This window comes from Cryptomeria japonica, chromosome 8 (genome assembly GCF_030272615.1).
Source record: "Cryptomeria japonica chromosome 8, Sugi_1.0, whole genome shotgun sequence".
NCBI lineage: Eukaryota > Viridiplantae > Streptophyta > Pinopsida > Cupressales > Cupressaceae > Cryptomeria > Cryptomeria japonica.
Genome location: NC_081412.1, coordinates 93,003 through 102,500, shown reverse-complemented (window position 1 = coordinate 102,500; position 9,498 = coordinate 93,003).

Sequence of the window (9,498 nt, the reverse complement as noted above, 5' to 3'; positions counted from 1 at the left end):
CTCTCTCCCTCTCCCCTCTCCTTCCCTCTCCCCTCTCCTCTCCTCTCTCTCTCTCTCTCTCTCTCTCTCTCTCCCTCTCTCCCTCTCCCTCCTTCCCTCTCTCCCTCTCTCTCCCTCTCCCATCTCCTCTCCCTATCTCTCCCTCTCCCCTCTCCTCTCCCTCTCTCTCCCTTCCCCGCCTCTTCTCTCCCTCTCCCTTCCTCCATACCCCTTCTTCTCTCCCACCCCCCCTCTTCTCTCTCTCTCTCTCTCTGTCTCTCTCCCTCCCTCTACCTCTCTCAAGAGCATGTACGAGGTATTGAAACTATTATTTCCCTGCCCTGCCATAACGTTTTTAAGGCTTAGTAGCGTATACACGGTACTTATTACTCATAAGCGCGTACGAGGTACTATTCCCATTATTCGATACCCTGGGATAACATTTTTAGGCTTAGTAGCGCGTATGCGCTACTTATCAGCCCAGAATGGGAAAAAAGAATATCGTTGGGCTTGTCAACATTTTATGGTCTAACAACGTGTACGCGGTTATCAATGTAGCGCATATGCGGTTTATAGACATAGTTTTAGCTGCCTAAGAGCCTCGACGGTCTCAAAAGAAGTTTTTGAGGTCGTTGAAGGCCGCACTGGAACTATGTCTGCACTTCTATCACTATTGTATACATAAAAGTAAGTGAATTTTTTGTTTTTGCATGATTTCAAATGATTGAATTGTTGTTTTTAGTAGTTTTTTGTTTTTGCATGGTTTCAAATGATTGAATTGTGATTGTTTAATAGTTTGATTCCAAAAAATAGTGATAAGATGCATATTTATGGTTATTTGTTTATTTATGAACTTTTCTTTACATATATATGTAATATGATTCTATTTAGGTCAATCGATCTCAACCATGGGAAAGAACAAGCGAGGAACGATGGAACAACAAGAGGCTCAAAAGGAAAGACAAAGGCAGCGTATGAAGAAATTGTGTGACATAAGAACAATGGGAGAAGAAGGTATGTCAACCTCAACATCTCAATTCGATTTACCAAACGAATATAATGCACCTAATGCAATTGAAGAAGAAACATTTGATAATTTACCATTTGAACCTAATGCAATTAAAGAACAAACATTTGATAATTTACCGTTTGAACCTAATACAATTGAAGAAGAAACATTTGATAATTTACCATTTGAACCTAATGCGATTGAAGAAGATATCGCATTGAATAATCAATTAAATGATGAACATATTACACCTTCTCTACTTGATGAATTGAATGTATATAATGCACCGATGTTAACACCTCCTAGAATCATTCGTAGGAAACCAAAGTATCTAATTGACATTGATGAGAATATATTGAAGTCAATGCCCAATAAAATGAATGAACGAACTTGTAGGAGAATGGTTAGAAGAATATGGCAAAACTATTTTAAAAACTTAAATCAAACCACAAGATGTCAATTAATTGTTCAAATGATTAAAAATTTGAATTTTAGAGAGACAATGAAAATTCTAGGCCTAAGATCATCTGAAAGTAACAATGAAAGAACTATTGTCAAAAATCTATTTGATGCATATCAATCTATTGGTTCAAAATCACGTAGTAAAGATTCTAATGCTACTCGACATGTCATTACATCAACCATAATGAGCAAGAAAATAAAAAAAGATCGTTTGATAAGCAAAACAAGTAAGTCATTAAACGTTAGTAGAACAACATTAAGTAAAGCATTAAAGAGGCAAGAAAAAATAGAGGAACCTAACAATAATTCTCTTTGGGCATTCTCGGGTAGACTACCATGCAAAGACAAGGTTGTTGTAGATGCACTAAAAACATTAATTGAAATTTTTTGGCATGACAACACAAGAGTATCACCCAACCAAAGAGATGTTGTTGGAAGGCGAATTGGGTCTAAAAATCGTGAGCCACATGCGAAACACTATTTGGATATGACTCAAACTAAATTTTATGACCATATTTAGAGGCAAATTTTTTAATAATATGTGACTATTTTGTGTGTCAATGTTTTGTGACTATGTTTTGAGTATATGTGATGTGTCCCTGGTCAATCATGAGCATTCTTGATTCTTGTATAATCATGGATAATTATTTGAATCATTATCGGGTCATAGGGGTCATAGATTGAGACTAGATACAATTTGAGCAAAAATTGTCATTGTTGTCAAAAAAATTGTCAAAAAAGTTGTCAAGCAACTTCTACACTGCGTCGGTAGGGTATGACTCTCGATGTTTTGGTGCTTTGGGATGCATGATAGGGTCATGCCTAGTGTAAACCTACCCACCCGGACACACTTGCGACGTCGGTTTGTGCACACGAGGAACATAATCAATTTTAGCCAATCTTGCAACTTTTCCTTGCAAGCAATTGATGGTTTTTTGAGCAGACGAAAAAATGCTACTAATTGAAAATGGCTCTGAGTCGTTGAAAATTGAGATAGGCCATTGTAGAGGAGCCTCACACAACCCCACGGGATCAAATAGATTGACTGTATGTGTCGTGGATTGGAAGAAACAATTCGTCAAATTTTGACAATTTTTTGGACTCAGGGCACTTGAGAGATCTCACTGGTAGGGTATGACTCTCAACGTTCTGGTGCTTTGGGATGCATGATAGGGCCATGCCTAGCATAAACCTGCCCACTCGGACATGCTCACGATGTTGGTTTGTGCACACGAGAAACATAATCAATTCTAGCCAATCTTGCAACTTCTTGCAAGCAACTGGCGGTTTTTTGAGCAGGCGAAAAAATGCTACTAATTGAAAATGGCTTCGAGTCGTCGAAAACTGAGATAGGCCATTGTATAGGAGCCTCATGCGACCCCCTGGGATAAAACAGATTGACCATATGTGTCATGGACTGGAAGAAATAGTCCATCAAATTTTGACAATTTTTTGGACTCAGGGCACTTGAGAGATCGCACCGGTAGAGTATGACTCTCGACGTTCTGGTGCCTTGGGATGCATGACAGGGCCATGCCTAGCATAAACCTGCCCACCCAGACATGCTCGAGACGTCGGTTTATGCACACGAGGAACAAAATCAATTCTAGCCAATCTTGCAACTTTTCCTTGCAAGCAACTGACGGTTTTTTTAGCAGGCGAAAAAATGCTACTAATTGAAAATGGCTTCGATTTGTCAAAAACCGAGATAGGCCATTGTAGAGGAGCCTCACGCGACCCCACGAGATCAAACAGATTGACCGTATGTGTTGTGGATTGGAAGAAACAGTCTGTCAAATTTTAACAATTTTTTGGACTCAGGGCACTTGAGAGATCGCACCAGTAGGGTATGACTCTCGATGTTCTGGTGCTTTGGGATGCATGAAAGGGTCATGTCTAGCGTAAACCTTCCCACCCGGATGTGCTCGCGATGTCAGTTTGTGCACACGATGAACAAAATTTGACCATTGCGAGCGTGAGGGTGCTCTCGCACCAAACACATTGTTGTTTATATTCATATTGTCGATTTTTGTTGTTTATATTCATATTGTTAATTACATATGAAAATATTCATTTAAATTTATAAAAGGGCAGCCACCAAATATAGTGAATACACAATAATGAACTGAATACAAGGAGTTTTGTAGGGTTAATTCAACATTTTAGAAATTCTATCAAATCATATTCTACGATTGCAATGCTTTATATCATATATTTTTGTTGTTTATATTCATATTGTTGATTAAATATGAAAGTATTCATTTAAATTTATTAGAGGACAATCACAAAATACAACAAATACAAAATAATGAACTCATTACACATTTATTGGATCGAATATCAATATTTATATATATAAAAAAATGCATGTCTGCCAAGTAAATACAAGTATTACAAAAATGTGGCATATGCCATGTCCAAATCGATATACAATAAAAATGTAGAATATATCTACATGTATTGGTCATTCTATGACCAAAACTAACACTATATGATCCTAAACTTGTGGTGGATCATCAAAATCAAGCCTCTTCGGTGTAGTACGCGGATCTATAGATGGTTGCAAAACCACAATTCAAAAGCCAAGTTAGAATTATTTTGTAGAAAATAGTTCACAATTAACATCATAAGTATGCATTTAACTTTAATTCCTTTGCAATTGAAATGTAGATTACCTCATCGGCTGATCCAAGAGCTAATGTCTTTGCTCTCCTCTCCTTGTCACTCTTAGGAGTTTTCTTGAAGACATACTTAAATTGATCCATGTTATGGTCGTGCCGCGAAGGAGTCTATTGTAGATTAAATGTACAATTAATACAATGTACTAACATAAATATATCAAAAACACTTAAAAGCTATAATATAGAGAACAATGACGTACCTGTGCCTAAGATGCTTCTCCAATGGACTAAGGATGGCTCACCATCGATGTAGAAATTGATGCTATTACCTATATAAAAAATGTACAAAGATTAAATACAACTAATATAATGATAAGTATTGAAGGTTGAAAACAATTAATTTTACATATCAAACAAAAGTGTATCGGATCCTGAGATGCTTCTCCAATGCAAGGAGGAGGGTTCGCCATTGACGAAATAGGTATGGATATTTCCTGTATGAAAAAATTATAAGATTATAATATATCACAAGTTCACATGTATGCATGCATATAATCATGAAATCAAGAAAATAAAGTAGAGATACATAACTCCGCCCTCTCTTGATCCACGGGGGAATCAGGTGCATTCAACATATCCACAAAGCTCAATGGCCGTTGTACATGTAAAATAGACAAAAAACACTAATCAATCTACAAACCCCAACTAATACTTGATTTCAACATTTTAAAACAATTGTACAACTAAAAATGTGTCCAATTACCTTCTTCACACGTTTTGGCATCTTCAAGGAATTCTTTTTCTTAGGACGAGCCCTAGAAGCGGAGGGGGTACCCTAAAAACACAAAATTAACATGAGATATTAGTATAGATAATAAATTAAACATAATTTTAAAAATCTAAAATGAAATGAATTGCATATTCCATCAAAACAATACATAAAAAGAGTTGTACAAAATATGATACCATATAGCCTTGTAGGCCAAAATCGTTCACTGAGAGTGTGATGTCATCAATCTGGGACATTTCCTCCCCTGTTAACACCTACAAACCAGAAATTGGACCAAGCATTAAAGATAGTTAGTATATCTTGTATTTTTTTGAATTCAAAGTGTACTATTCTATTTTAACATGTTACAAAATTTATACCTCAGGCATCGAAGTTACAACTGTGGTAACTGGGGCAGGTGTATGGGATACTGCTGCTACATCCTGAAATGCATATTATTTGTCTCAATTTAAATTGATGTATAAATGAAAATTCATTTATGTAATTACAAAATTAAAGTGACTGATAAATAAAATGTTATGAATTCAAATCAACACACCTGTGTCTGTGGCTCATGGGCAAACACCATGTCCATCAACTCATCTGTCAGCGCGACATCCTCAACCGTGTGAGCTAGACATCTACAACCGCAAATCGTGCATAGATGATATGAGTATCCATCTGCACCGGCTACATCATCTATCCTCGAGCATATCCCTAAGCAGCTGACACACATATGCTCGATGGGCTCTTTGTCGCCCTCTAACGGCTTATCATCTAATACAATAAGGTGTGCTAATGATGTCCCATGCTAGATGATGGCACCAGTCAATGTTGTGGCCGCCTAAAGAGTCTATAGCTCCATCGACTCTTTCAACTCTAATGGGACAGCCTGATGCACCTTGGGTTTGGGTGCTAGGGGGCAGTGACTCTTCGCGGCTAACCGCCTACGGGCTCTAGGTCTATCTTGGGTAGAGCCACCACCTCTACCATGAAACTCTCTCATGTCAAAATAGTTTGGGCGCACATTGAGCACAAACTCACAATATATTTTTCTCAAAAAATATAATGGCACCTCATAATTATTACAAGGTGGATCATCAAAGACCATCCACCACCTCTACCAAAAAATATTCTTCATCTGCACATTGGTACACCAATGTATGGGAAACCTCTTTGCATTAAGAGGTAATGACTGACCAGTTTTGGGGTCAACAAAAAGGGCACATATTTGTTGTTTAGAAATTTTTTCTTTTTTTTACTCCATCGTATGATAGCCCATTGGCATAGAATTGACGACACCTATCCCTAAAGCTTCCCTATTTGGTAATTTCTCTGGAAATAGCTATGGCACCACTAGTTAATGTTTCTAGGCTAGTGGCGAGGGATTGATGATGGTCAAGTTCAGATGTTTTCAATTTTACAATCAGTTTATTGATTTTAGACGTATTTTGTCCTAACTGATTAATTAATTCTTCCTGTGTTTCGGCTGTGCGGTCAAAAGGAGGAATTGGGGGTTGTTCTTGTGTGTTTTCAGGAGGTGCATTTGGTTGTTCTTGTGGGTTTTCAGGAGGTGCATTTGGTTGTTCTTGTTCTAGATTAGAAGAATCTGGTTTTTGAAACAAAAAATGAAAAAACCTAATCAAAATTAATGAAATTAAATTCAAATGTAAAACAAATTGCATAAACCAGAAAGAAAGACAAAAATAAACAAAAACTAACCTTGTTCCATAACTTGGATGACAAATTTAGCACCCCGTTCGCGGTTTAGGTTAGAAAATGGGGAAAAAACAAAGTAAAAAATGCGCTTTATGGGTAAATGAGACCCAATTTTCTTTTTAAAACATTTTTTACCAGGCATCGCGTACGTGGTTTTATTTTGGATTATTAGCGCGTGCGTGCTACCTTTTCTAGGCTCGGGAAGAACAAACCTAAGCGCGTACGCGGGAATTTGAAAATTTAAAACCGCGTATGCGCTGCCTGTTTTTCCAAGTTTTTTTGGGGTCGTGTCTACTTTTCTAACCACCATCTTTGTGCACACGCCCCTCTTGAGGGGGCATACCACACACTAAATTAACATTTATGGGGCTTATTTCTTCACATCTATTTTTCTTTCTTTGAAACGACATGATAAACCGCACCGTCTCAAAGAGAGGCAAATGTAGTCACATAAATCTGTCCATTTAATTAAATGAATATTTACTATTTATTTGATTATTTATCCACTAACCAATAGTTAATTACATTAATATTTAATTAATTCATCCTCAACCACTTCTCCTATTAACTAAATAAATTATCCAATTTATTTAAATTAATTCATTAAAACCACACCTCTAAATCAATTAAATAAATAAATTAAATATTTATTTAAATCCCTAAACTACCCGCACCCCCCCCCCCCCACCACTTGCATTCTCTTACAAATGCAAGTTGCAACCACAATTGAAATAAATTAATTTTATTTTAATTTAAATCCTATTTTCCTTCACCCACCAAACCCACTTGCAATCATAAATCCCCTTCTAGACTCTTCTAACCACTTTCTAAATTCTTCTAACCCCTCTTAATTAGCCTGATCCCATCCCCTAATTATTGTCACATTCCTAAGCAACTTGAAGTCACTTCTCAAAGCCTTCAAAGTCTTTGAAAAACATTTAATGCTTTATGTGTTCAACAAGCTAACCTCTAAAGTCTTCCAAACCACTAATGGCTCTTACATGACCATTAATGGTTTTTACATAACCATTTATGGTTAACTAAACTCACCCACATGGTTAGAGGCTTTACCTCTAACTCAACCCCCATTTAACCCATGTGTCTCCTCAAGCATTCATTTCTTTGACCATGGTTATTCTCACTAACTCTTGCACAAGAGTTTATCTATTGGATAAAGGCATTATTTATTGGATAATGGTTTTATTCATTCAATTTAACATTAACCTTACCTCCCAGGTTAACCTTTAGGTCATGTCAAGCATTTAATGCTTCTTCCCTCTCCCCTCAACCCATATCATGTTGACATTTGTCATCCTGGGATTGGGTTGAAAGCCCTCACATGGATCATATACCTTCAATCCTGACCCTTGTTGAGATTACTCAATCTCAACCATCCATTGCTCTATTTTTCCTATAAATAGAGCCCATTCCTTCATAATCCAGATCTTGAAATCTTGTATGCATCTAATTTATAGTGAAATTTAGAGAGCATTTAGCATAATAATCTACATTTGTCTTTTTGGCTAAAATTAACATTAGATAATATCTCATTTTAGCTTGTTTACATTTACATTCTCATAAGTTTTCATTCTATAATTTTGAATCTCCACAAGACATTCAGAATAGTGCAAAAAACTACTGAGAGCTACACTCATTTGGGAACTTGGAGAGAAGAGGAACAAGGGAGGAGTAGCTACAAACATGGTGGAGAGCATTTGGAGATGTCTTATTGTATTTCTTAGATTTGCTAAACTTTCTATTTTGTGTTTTGTGTCTCTCTTGATATGCTTGCTTAGGATAGTATTTGATTTGTGATTTCTAACACTAACATTTGGTTTGTTTCTTGTGTGTTTGTGTTTGTTTTCTTAACAATATCCTAACATTCTTTTTTGCAGAGCATCAATAACAATTTAGGATAATTTTGAATGTATCCCTAAGAATTATATAAACCGATAATATTCTTGTAATCAATCTTCAACCATATATTATATCTACAATCATGTATGAAACATAATATATTCTCCTACCTAACCTAATATATTAAAGGCATAACCCAAAATCTATAATAGTAAGTTTGAACTCAAACAACATATTTCAAAAAATAAAATTGTGCTTAGCTGTATAGAGTGATTATATGCAAATCATGACTTTTACATTTTTTGAAAGGAAAAAATGAGGTTTTGTTTTGGTCGTATTTAGATTCTTATAAATGGATGCATATGCGTTTGAAACTATTACTTCTCTATTTAGGCATTGATTGCACAAACAGAATGATTAAATGATATATTAATTGATCTCATTAACTACACAATTATATAGAAAAAAAAATCAAACTTTTTTTTCTAACAAACATTCCAAACCTCTTCGTAGTAGCTAGTTTTAAATACCACATCTACTCCTTTAGTTTATTTAAATTCATTAAATATTAAATGTACTGTTCTGAGTCAGGCGTACCATCAGTTCATCTACTCAAACCAAAAAATTTAGAGTTCGTTTCATAGAGGTCAGAATCTATTGACACCTTCGTACGCTCTGCCAGATAATCAACGCGGCTTCAGGCAGTTATATGCTTATACTTCGTACGGTGAGAGATGCCAAGAAACAAAAAATTTACATTCAATAGATAGAGACACCTAACTTGCACTGCAAGCTTAATTTCGTTACACCGAATCCGATTCATAAATTTCTCTTACCCTGCAGCATTAGGCAGCAGTCAATGTATAATTGTTTAGTTAATTTTTATTTGGTGTTTTGTATTTAATATTTTAATAGATATTTAATGTATTTAAGTATCTATTTTCTATAAATTTGAGGTATTTTTAAATTTTTATATCATATAAAAAAATTCGAAGTGTTTTTATGAATGCTGTAGTGTTTGTATGTTGTCTTTATATTCTTTTTAGAGTGGTATTCAAACATAGATGTTTGGACATCTAAGG